This window comes from Lepidochelys olivacea (assembly GCF_965140295.1).
Source record: "Lepidochelys olivacea isolate rLepOli2 genome assembly, chromosome: 3".
Lineage (NCBI taxonomy): Eukaryota > Metazoa > Chordata > Testudines > Cheloniidae > Lepidochelys > Lepidochelys olivacea.
The window spans coordinates 49,894,908-49,907,514 of record NC_140413.1 but is presented as its reverse complement, the minus strand read 5'-3'; the positions used below and the strand labels follow the sequence as shown (position 1 = coordinate 49,907,514).

Here is a 12,607-nt window from a genome sequence, read left to right as displayed (position 1 = left end):
GTAAATTAAGCACTCAGACCCCTCAGTTGAGTGCTGACACAGTTGCTTATGACCCACATAAATCCTATTTCAGCCCAACATAGGCCTCGTGCTAGCCCTCTACACCCACACTATTCTCCCTTAACTTGATGGAAGGGGATGCTGGGTACATAGGCCATTTAATGTGTGGTTACCAAAAAAAAATGTTTTGATCTGAAGTGTACCCTGTGAGTCCACACTTCAAAATGAAATCCTCAGCCCAGAAAGTTACGTTTTCTGTTTCTTTAATCTCCAAATGCCTACATTCGCTCCTATCAAAAGTGTGTATTCTTTTATGGCTAAGTAAATCCAAAACAAAATATTCTACTACTGCAATCAGGATATGAGAATGATAAGGGTGAATTTCTTGCTTATTAATTTGACTTATTCATCTGGTTTCTCTGAATTTTTTTCATGTCTAGAAATGAAGTCCAGATAGGCACTTAAGGCAGTTCGTTTGGGGGATCTTATGGGTTTTGCAGTTTGTTTATGATTACACTGAAGATTTTCAAATGAAGATACCGAGCTAAATAACTCACTGTGTACAAAGAGGTCAAATGCAAATTCTAACTGTTTCCCGTCTCTGTTGTTTATCACTAAGAATCTGTATCAAAATACTTAACTGTCAGTTATGAAACTAGAATAAGCCAAACAATGTTGAAAGTTAGAAATGCACATTTTTTACTGTAATGTGTTAAGGCACAAACAAATGATAAATTATAATTATTCCATATATTTTGTTTAAAGATTATTTCTTTTGAAAATATTAATTAAAATTATAGGATAGTCTTCCTATCTAATTTCTTTATGTTAGATTCTCTTTCTTTACTCTAGTTGCATAAAGCTATTGCCATTGTAACTGTAGTGACCTGCTATACGAATAATTTGTTTTCTGGGAGTGTGAAAATTGGTTTTCCTCTCATCCAAAATGATCCCCATATGCACAAATGTACAGTATTACCAGCATCAGAGGCTGGGCAATCAACAGCTTTTTGAGAATCAGCATAATGCGATTGTGTCGAGGTACTTCACCTGTCCTTATAACACCCTTCATTTTCTGTGTAATATGCTGATGTAGGTAGTCTTTTTGTCCCTGAGTGCTATAAATTCAGTTGCCCTTTATTTGTTGCAGATTTCTCAGGTTGTTAAACAAAAATAAATGAATAATCATATGTACCTTGGAAGTCTTTTTAGAAAGAGATTATAGTTTTAATACTACATAAATGCTGCAAAATACAGTATATAAGTCGTGTTGATAAGTGTCTTCCTAGGAGCATTTAATATTGTTCAATACAAGGAGATCCTTTGCAAAATAATAAGCACAGGCATGATGAGAATATATAAAGGGTAATTTTAATCACAAATGTGTTCTGTGGGGTTTTTCCTCAACTTGAATACTAATTTAAAAATATCTTAAGTGTTTAATTTCCTTTTGTTTTCCTTAAAGATACCATTATATCATGTCATGTTATTTCACTGAATGATTCATTTATTGCAGTCAGTCAGTATATTCTTTACCATGTAGAGGAAAGCATAATCCCTTCCCAAAGCACTTACACTCTAAGGCCTTGATCCTGCAGTCTAACCCATGTCTGCACATATACAGAACTCCACTGACTCTAATGTGACTTCATATAGGGTTAAGGGTCTAGCCCTGTGTATATCAGATTGCAGGATCAGGAGCTAAATCAGATACATGAAATACAATTCAGAAACATAATACATTGTTCATTCTAACCTTTAAAAAGCAATAGCGGTTTTATGTCAGGGACAGAGTTAACAATCAAACAATAAAACATACAGAAAATGGTCATCTGCTGCATACCTCCCCATACTCCCTCCGGTCCACCCACACCCCCACACACCCAACAAGAAAGAGAGGAAAAAAAAATAGGGAAATGTCATGAATTATAACAACAGGAATTATACTCAGACCTGGTTGATAAATCCATAGCTTGGGTTGCCTAACACTTTACAATAAGAGAACCTGTTTTCAGTTGTGCATAATTTTGCCAAAGTTTAACCTCTGAGGCTGAATTTTTCGATTTCCCTGTCTTCCTTAGGCTGAATTGTTTTGAATGTTTCAGCCAAAAGCATTCAGACATTTCCAAGCATGAAACTAAGGAAAAATACATTGATTTGTTCATGTTAAAAAATTCTCACAAATGTTTAATTGGGAAGCCCTAATACCATCATTCATTTTGGAGAAAATTAAAATTGAAATTAGGCAGGAGGGACTTTTTGCCCACACCATGAAAATCCACCGAAATTTTGCCAAATTATAAGCCTCTGAAAATTTCAGTTTGCACATGCTAATAGAGGCTTCTTAAAGGTTGGCAGCATTATTCTCTGCAGATTCCATCTACAATGAGCATCTCGTCACAGCTGTTACGTGTTAGCCAAATGAGCATGCTCCATCCCAGTGATGCTGGGGTTGAGCAGGACATTCCCTGCATTTGCATTTTCTTATAAGCGGGGGCTGCTGTGTTGTGAGGTACTGGAATGGCAAGATAGAAGTCTGTCTCTCCTGTAGTCTCAATGACCCCATCTCTGGCATCCAGGCAACATGTAAGAGTCAGTTTAACTTGAATGCAGAAGGTTACTGGGGCTAGCTTAGGAACACAGTGGAGAGAGGCACAGTGCAGGAAAGATTAGATAGGCCCAGGAGACAGAAACAAACTGTGGGGGCTGGGGCAGAAGGGTTTATAACCAAACCACTACAGAACTCTGCTTTCCATAACCCAGATATTTCTTGTCTGTCGAGCAAATAGCTGTCAAACCCACTGGCAATATATATATCTCAATGCCCCTCAGGTGGCTGGTACAAATATAGTATAAGTTTGCTACTGCTGTTACACTATAAGCTCTCATGGTGGAGGTCTGTGGAGCGGATCAGAAAAAGGCTTGAGGGTCATTGTACATAATCAGCTGCATATGAGCTCCCACTGCAACACTGTGGCCAAAAGGACTAATGTGATCACTGGATGTATAAATGGGAATCTTAGATAGGAGGGAGAAAGTTATATTACCTCTGTATTTGGCACTGGTGAGAAACTACTGGTGTCGGCCTGAGTCAGACCTGTTTTCGTATCCCTCTACCTGATTTGGATTCATTAGACCAGAAAGAGAGAGCGGTTCTACAGTCCAGGCACTCGCTGAGATGTGGGTGAGTCAGGTGCAAGCTCCTGCTCCATTCAATATATTTATTGTTATTTATGCAAAGTGGAAGAGCTTGAACAGGAGAATCACAGAATCATAGAATATCAGGGTTGGAAGGGACCCCAGAAGGTCATCTAGTCCAACCCCCTGCTCGAAGCAGGACCAATTCCCAGTTAAATCATCCCAGCCAGGGCTTTGTCAAGCCTGACCTTAAAAACCTCTAAGGAAGGAGATTCTACCACCTCCCTAGGCAACGCATTCCAGTGTTTCACCACCCTCTTAGTGAAAAAGTTTTTCCTAATATCCAATCTAAACCTCCCCCACTGCAACTTGAGACCATTACTCCTTGTTCTGTCCTCTTCTACCACTGAGAATAGTCTAGAACCATCCTCTCTGAAACCACCTCTCAGGTCGTTGAAAGCAGCTATCAAATCCCCCCTCATTCTTCTCTTCTGCAGGCTAAACAATCCCAGTGCCCTCAGCCTCTCCTCATAAGTCATGTGTTCCAGTCCCCTAATCATTTTTGTTGCCCTTCGCTGGACTCTTTCCAATTTATCCACATCCTTCTTGTAGTGTGGGGCCCAAAACTGGACACAGTACTCCAGATGAGGCCTCACCAATGTCGAATAGAGGGGAACGATCACGTCCCTCGATCTGCTCGCTATGCCCCTACTTATACATCCCAAAATGCCATTGGCCTTCTTGGCAACAAGGGCACACTGCTGACTCATATCCAGCTTCTCGTCCACTGTCACCCCTAGGTCCTTTTCTGCAGAACTGCTGTCTAGCCATTCGGTCCCTAGTCTGTAGAGATTTGAGAGAGACCCACCCTAGAACAGTGGTTCTCAAAGCCGGTCCGCCGCTTGTTGAGGGAAAGCCCCTGGCAGGCCGGGCCAGTTTATTTACCTGCCGCGTCCACAGGTTCGGCCAATTGCGGCTCCCACTGGCCGCTGTTCATCGCTCCAGGCCAATGGGGGTTGCGGGAAGGGCGGCCAGCACATCTCTCGGCCCGCACCACTTCCCGCAGCTCCCATTGGCCTGGAGCAGTGAACCGTGGCCACTGGGAGCTGCGATCGGCCGAACCTGCGGACGCAGCAGGTAAACAAACCGGCCCGGCCCACCAGGGGCTTTCCCTGAACAAGCGATGGACTGACTTTGAGAACCACTGCCCTAGAACACCTGATAGTCTGGTGTTCAGTGCACTAATCTGGTATAGGAGAGACCTGGGTACAAGTCTCTGCTCAAAATCAAGCAGAGCGGGGATTCAGATCTGGGTCTCCCACATTCTGAATGAGTGCCCTAGTCACTGGGCTTGGTCATTCCAGGACATACCAGCCAGCCTCTAAAATTTCCAGTCTGCTTGTCCACAGCCATCCTTTGTGCAGGGTACATGTGCTCAGAGCATGCCTACTGGATCAGGCAAGAAGTCAGCAAATGTCTAGTTTGAGACTCCAGCTGAGGCTTAGGAATGAGCTATGGCTCCAAATAGCTCATCAGCTGTGAGGTGGTATAAAGACTTAGCCAGTTTTATGGATGCCCATTGGCAGAAACTTAAGTGCCTATAGAAATTTAGGGCAACTACTGGGTTAGAAACAGCTGGTAGTTTTGTGAATGTCAGTGGTGCCTAAATATTGGATAAAGACTCCTAAAAAGGCAGTTAGCACCTAAGTCCCTTTGTGACTCTAGCATAAAAGCTAGATTTAAAGTTGCCTGTGCAACCTTCATTACAGTCTGTAATTATGTGATCACACACATTTTCTACAGGATCTCACTCTCATTCAGTGCACAGGATGAAGAGTGCTCACCCACTCTGAACTCTAGGGTACAGATATGGGGACCCACATGAAAGATCCCCTAAGCTTATTTCTACCAGTTTAGGTTAAAATTTCCCCAAGGCACAAAGTTTTTGCCCTTGGATTAAGTAAAACACTGCCACCACCAAGTGCTTTAACAAAGAACCAGGGAAAAGGACTACTTGGAGTTCCTATTTCCCCAAAATATCCCCCCAAACCCTTACATCCCCTTTCCTGGGGAGGATTGAGACTAAACAAAATGAGCACAAACCCCTTGGATTTGTAAGACCCAAAAAATTCAATCAGATTCTTAAAAATGAGAACTTTATTATAAGAACAACAACAACAACAAAAAAGATAAGAGAACAACTCTGTAAGATCAAAATGGAAGATAATCTTACAGGCAGTGAGATTCAAAACATAGAGAATCCCTCTAGGCAAAACCTTAAGTTACAAAAAGACACAAAAACAGAAATACACATTTCCTCCAGCACAGCAAATTTACAAGGCAAAAACCAAAGAAAACCTAATGTATTTTCTATCTAGATTACTTTCTAACTTTACAGGAGTTGGAGAGCTTGCATCCTTCATTTGTTCCCAGCAAAGGTATCACACAGACCAACAGACAAAAGCCTGTTTCCCCCTCTCCAGATTTGAAAGTATCTTGTCCCCTCATTGGCCATTTTGGATCAGGTGCCAGCGAGGTTCCTTAGCTTCTGAACCCCTTTACAGGTTAAAGGATTTTACCTCTGGCCAGGACGGATTTTATAGTACTGTATAAAGAAAGGTGGTTACCCTCCCCTTTATATTTATGACACAAGCATAATATGGAATCCTCCTTTTGGCCCAAGTGCCTTCCTCACTTATAAAAGTATGGGAAAGTGCTGGGGAGAGGGGAGGAGTGACCGTGGCCAACAGGTTGTATAGGCAGGAGGAAAGCAGCAGCTCTCATTCATTTGGTTTCTGATTAACAGCAAATTGTCCTTTAACAATTTTACAGCCCAGTTTGTTTGCTTTCTGTGTTTTATTCTCTCATGTGAAATTTGGAATGTTTCCTCTGTAGTGTGCACAAAGCAGGCACTCTGTGTAACTGTGAACCGATCTGAACAGAGTAGAGCAGCCTCTGCAAAATTATTTACATATTCGCTCCGCACTTCTTGAGAAATAACCATACAGTGGTTGTGCAAATTATTATGCTGTGATTGGCTAATAATGGCTGTCAACCAATCATAGTTAAGGGATTTGCACACAATAGTTATCGATAAAGATGTGTAAGAGATTATGCAGATCAGATCTTCTCAGCCAATTAGTGCAAGGATTTTTGCATACATGAAAAAATTAGTTATACATCAGTAACTGTAAGTGTCTCTGTGACCTTATTGGCAGAGACAATTCCATTCTACTATAACCAGAAATAAGAGTTTATAATGGAAATGTCAAAACTGCCTCAACAGTTCTATAGTGCCACTATAATTAAACTGAAAACCTGCTCCCACTGCATGGAAATAGTTCTCTCCTTTACTTGATTTCTATGAAGGAATAAACAAATTCTTTTTTAAAGAAGAAATTGATTTTATAGGGAACTATAAAAAAATTCTCCCATAAAACCTGAAACACGGTATTATCTGAAGAGGTGCTAAGAACAACAAGCTTTGTTTCACGATTTTATAACAACAATGGGATATATGATTATTTTAATATGGACACCATGGTAATCATTCAGTAAATGTCTAGACTACTCTTTAGGTCAGCAAAAAGCAGTTAAAAAGCTGCTGTAGCAGTCCACTGTACAGTATAGCCTACTTAACTTTATTTTTAAAGAATTAATCATATAGCTGTAAATATAGGTTAATTATACCACTGAATGTATTTTCATATGGTTATGTCTCAATGTGTTACAGTAACAAAAAATCAAAATATTTTATGACTCTACAAATCCAAAATCTTTTACATGACCTTGGATATTTAAAGCTAGTTTCATCTAATGGTACACTAAATCTTTTTAGTTCTTCTGAGATGGCAGCACAAGTAATCATTGTCTGTTGACATTGCTGAGCAGGGTTTGAAGATGTAGGCTTATTAGACCCTACTAATACCAATTGCATCAAGGAAGAAACAGACATTTTGATAGCTAACAAACTATGCTTCCGAGTGAAAAATACTTTGTAAAAAGGAGTAGAGCAGTCCGGAGTGTGTTTCTGGGAGTAAGGCTATAAATAGAATAACATTTGATTGTAGGGGGAGAAGGTGAGAGCAATGGCTGAAGTAACTGACAGCCTAATGTAAATAATATTTCCATAGATGAGGCTATGAACCTTAGTGAAGTGCTTCACTGATGAGTGAAGCTAAATACAGTTTAAAATTGTGATTCTTTAACACAAAACAGAAATGACAGAAGTGCCCTGTTAATTTTTGCTTACTTTTCAAATAGGGTGACCGATATCCCATTTTAAAAGGGATAGTCCTGTTTTTTAGGACTTTTTCTTATATAGGCACCTATTACCCCTTGCCCCATGTCCCGTTTTTTCACAGTTGCTATCTGGTCACCCTATTTTCAAATAACAATACAGCATGCAAGATCCCACTCATGAAATATTTGTATTGTTTGAAGGCTGCTGAAAATACAACGTTTATTTAATTACACAAATTGTTTTTCCCCGCTTAAGGCCAAAATTCTGCATCAGGATACATCATCACAGACCCCACTGAGAACTCAATACTAACGTAGGTGTGTGTACTAGCAGACTGGAGCCTAAACAAAAAGAACAAATACATTTTGTAAAATTATTTAAGTTGATTATTAAATAGTAGAAGACAGGCAGTTTATTGGATTGACCATCAAAAATGCACATAGTTAAAAACTCAGGCGATATTAGCAAGTGTTGTAAGATACTCATTATTTCAATGAAAATTTCCCAGAGAAACCAAAGTGCTGGATTCTTTGATAGAATAAATATGCAGAATCTAGTGAATATTTTATTTACTTTGAGGTCTTTTTACGAGCTCATTTTGATTTGGTTTGCCTCCTTTCCTACCTGAGTTGCAATACCAATATTCACATCTAATAAGTATGAATAACCAGACATCAAATTTTAAAAATAGAGAGATACTTCAACTAACCATGAAAGAACATTTGTGTCTGCTGTTTATTAGGGAAAAAATCTGGTGGATTGTAAACTACCCTTTTTATTATTTATTTTTATTATTTATTATTTTATTATATATGCCTTATTATTGTGAGCTTCCTTCAATGAACCAACAAGCTAGCAATTAGGCAGCCTTAATTAAGAGCAAAGTGTGAACACTGGGATTGGATTAATTACGAAAAAATATAATCTACCATCTCAGCAGAAACAAAATATATACTTTTTGAAATAGCTGTCTTCAAGATTTGAGTGGACCTTAATTCACTAAATTCACTAAATTACAGAGTTTTGTGGATGAAATACCTTATTTTTGAACTAAGCGTTGCCTCACAAGACTATGATATCAACTAATATTTACATAACGAGTGCCTCAAGAAAAGGTGGAGGCATAGCCAAAGCAGATGCTTGAGCTATTCTTAGCTAATGTAATGACCCCTAGGGTGAACTGGTACAAGTTACACAATTTAGACCCAGCTGTAAGGCAGTTCTGAATTTTGCTGAGGGCAAGGCATGTACCAACAAGGGGCAGAATATGGAGGCACAAGGTTGCCTCAGAGACACCTTTACCCTCCCACTTTGTGTCTGCACCAAACTCAGAAACAGAATCTCCTGCCTCTTCTATGATTGTGATAGCTTGTCCTTAGTCTTACAAATAGAGGATCATGCACCAATGCCATGACTCTGAATTGGTCATGAAGTCTGCAGAATGGCTTAAGGGCCTAATAATCCAGCCTTGTGTTGTGTAGTACTTTACTCCCTGAATTGTCCTTTAGTGGACATATCAGGAACATCACATACCAGTGGTGGTGGCAGTTGTTTTTTTTTCCTGGATGTCCCTTTAATAAATCTGTTATAGAAAGCTCTAGTATATGTGTCTTGAGCATTCTTAAATAAATGCTTGGTAAGATGCTGAACACCTCTCACAAGTTACTGACTACCTTCAACTTTCATTAGGAGCTGGCAACAATTACTGAGCTGAGGGTGCTAGGAAATTTGAAAGTTCAGGATCTAGCAGATTGCCTGGAACAGTAATGGCATCTAAAGCCATCAAACACATTCTTATAGTTATCTGGTATCCCTTCCATTTTAATATCACCAGTTTAAAGCACATGTAGCTCTTTAGCTGATTTTAAAATGTAATAAAACACACTGGAACTTCATTACTGAATGAAACAACTCTTAGCATTAAGAGAAAACGATTGTTACAATAAAGGAAGAAATATAATAAAGAGGGAGTTTGAAGTACTTTAAATTCTTCTCTGATCCCCTTTCCATGGTTCTCAAAATGAATCAATACCATGGAACAAACAAAGAAAAGTGATCATTCAGACTTTTTGTAATATATTATGTGTATAGGTGGTGGTGGAGTATAGAATTTTAAATGATCTAACCTAGAGATGACTCAATCTCCTGGAGGAGATGGTTTAGCAAATCTCTCTAATTTTGGGTGGGTTGGGGGAGGGGTTCACAAAACTTGTTCAGGCTCACAATTTTCCCCTGTAACTGAATCCTTTTATTTTATTTTTTTTAAACTAGAAACAGTGGGACAGATTTTCAGCTGTGCTAACTCTGCTGGCCACAGGTGGGGGATGAGAAGGTTCAAATCATTCAGTTGCAGTTCCCTGTTCCTGGACTTTTTTTCTGCATCAGCCCTGGCCACGGTGAGCTTCGGAAAATCCCAAAGGCTAATCTAAAATACCTGGTAACAGCCTCACAGAGCCCATGTGACACCTAAGGATTTCCAGATTATAATGTGCTTCAACTATGCCCAGTTTCCCCTCCTCCTCACACCCACATGCTAAGTTCCCTGTTAGCGCCTTTTAAGCTGTGCAGATGCTCAGGGAACCCACCCGGCCAGGACTTGCCGTGGATGGTTGCAGGGCACTCCACCCCCAACCCAGGGCTGGACCTGCCATGGACGGGAGAGAGGCACCCCTGTCCTGGCCCTCTCCCCGGCCCAGCCCTGCTGTGGCTTGGGGGAGGGGCATGTATCCTGCGGCCTCAGCTCCGGAGCTGCCTCAGTGGGGAGAGGCACTTTTCTCCCCCAGCCCAGATGCTGCTGTGGGGAGACACAGTTGTGGGGCGTCCTCTCTCCCCACCTTAGCACTGGGGCAGCCTGCATCCCAAACCCCTCATTCCCGGTCCCACCCCAAAGCCCCCACCCCGGCTGGAGCCCTGACCCCCAAATCCAAACCTCTGCCCCAGCCCGGAGCCCCCTCCCACACTCTGAACTCCTCAGCCCCACCCCCACCACATGAATTTTGTTATGTGCACCAATATGGAGGTGATATGTCACACGTCACCTCCATATTGGTGCACATAACAACATTCATTCTGCACGTGTGGGAAAAATTAGAGGGAACACTGCCCACGTGTCTCCTTTTTTGGGAGTTGCAAAGAGGTCACTCAGAAGCAAAATGGGGGCTCCCCCAAAGTGACTGTATCCCAACTTGAAATATCCAACAGCTTTGTAACCCCTTTATGCCACGAGAGCAATACTGTGCAAAGGGATTGAAATGCAGCTCAGTATGAGGTCCAGCAAGTTTTTTTCTAAATAAAAGGAAGCCTGTCTTTGTATCTTAGGGATAGAACTTCCTTTCACTTAGACTCTAGGCTTTTTGAGTCAAGGGATGCAATATTTTTATGTATTTAAAGAGATATGTATACCTATGCTCCTATAGAAATAATAAATAATAGCTCAGCTCATTTCTGTTAGAGATATTGGGTTTTTAGTCCGTTTTCAAAAATTACCAGTTTCTCCAAAAAAATAAATTAATGTACACGTTTGTGAGAGGGATGTTACAAATGTTCTTCAAAAGTTTATTTTTTTATTATTTTATTTATTTATTTTATATATTTTTGATTGTCTTGTGTCAAATCTTGTAGGAACCATCATTATTTAACAATCAAAAGCATTAATTTATGATCTGAGATGCAGAGAATAAACTACAACTTTTTATTTTAGGACCATTCACTTTAAGACATGTCAAATAGGAGAATTCATATAGTAGGTATAAATAAGTCAGAACAATGTTCACCTGAAATGTAAGTCATCCATCAGATATGAACCAGCAGGTGTGTGGGTTACACATGCAAAGACTGACTAGCTTTTACCAGTATTAAAATAAATAAGACTTATCATCTAGTCTCAATTTATCTAAATAACAAAGCCCATTATTCACTACAAAAAAATTACTGTTACTCACACCTTCTTGTCAACTGTTTGAAATGGGCCATCCTGATTATCACTACAAAAGTTTTTTTTTTCTTCCTGCTGAGAATAGCCCACCTGAATCGATTGGTCTTGTTAAGAGTTGGTATGGCAACCCCCATTTTTTTCATGTTCTATCTATCTACTGTATTTTCCACTGCATGCATCTGATGAAGTGGGCTTTAGCCCACGAAAGCTTATGCTCAAATAAATTTGTTAGTCTCTAAGGTGCCACGAGTACTCCTCGTTCTTTCTGCTGATACAGAGTAATACAGCTACCTCTCAAACCTCCCCCAAAATTGTTTCACCAAAGGGTTTGTAAAGTTATTTTCAAGAACTCATAGTTATGTGAGCATACAGCATTGTCATTCTCAAGTAACAACATTTTAATTTTCCCTTAACTTATTTTTTTAATGTCTTAAACAGCAAGACTTAAAACAAAGGTTCATCCCAACAGCTATTTACCTCCAAGTTATGAATAGTTTTACTACTTTACATGGATACAAGGCATTTTATTTCCATGTTGTACCTTTCATAATAGTGATAACTATGCTAAGAAAACACTGTATGAAATGTGTGCTTTCAATTCAGTTCAATAGCCATTTTGTATTCAGGTCATCTCTGACTTCTATTTTGCTGATGTTAGAGTTGTTCTTGAGAGCAGCTAGAAAAAGACAAAATGCAGGTAGAAAAATTGAACGGAAAATTTATATAGTGTTAGATACAGATACTGGGCTAAATGGTGGGATTAAGAAACTGCACACAAGGGAACGTGATTTACTCACAATTAAACCTGAGGTAGGCACCATACCTCTGGAACCACTAGAGAGAATGGTGCTGCTACCTTTTTAATCCACTCCTCACGTGTCCTAACTCCTACCCTCACCACAATCTCCAAGAGGACAAGCAATAATATAGATGCTAACCTTCCTTGTGCCAGCCTTTGTATATGGGCACAATCGACAGTGCACAATGGACAGTTCTACCCTTTCATCTCCTTGAGCAGTTGTGCAGAGCTACTAACAATCTAACCCTCTGACAGCCATATTAACATAAAACACTTATCTTCACTTTTAAGACCCTTCATGACCTATCCCATCCTACTTATCATTCATTCAGTACAGAAAGGTTGATTCCCACCTCTGATAGTCCCAGGATGTCAGCCTCCATCACCCAGTAGTTACATTTTCAAACAAAGACCTTTGGGCTGTCTCTCATGCTGCCTCTCATGCTTGGGAGTAACTCCCCATAAACTAACTCATTGTCTTCTTTCAAATCCC

General features: G+C 40.0%; 1 protein-coding gene and 1 long non-coding RNA gene across 4 annotated transcripts in view; one reads left to right on the top strand and one right to left on the bottom strand.

The window, feature by feature from the left end:
* The window catches only part of KHDRBS2 (KH RNA binding domain containing, signal transduction associated 2), a 628,896-nt gene that overhangs the window by 191,572 nt on the left and 424,717 nt on the right, over positions 1–12,607 (top strand). The window lies entirely within an intron of this gene.
* LOC311518748 overlaps positions 10,995–12,607 on the bottom strand; it is a 32,894-nt gene continuing 31,281 nt past the window's right edge. The window contains exon 3 of the long non-coding RNA XR_014711103.1: positions 10,995–11,991. This is a non-coding gene — a long non-coding RNA (uncharacterized lncRNA). The remainder of the gene's footprint in view (positions 11,992–12,607) is intronic.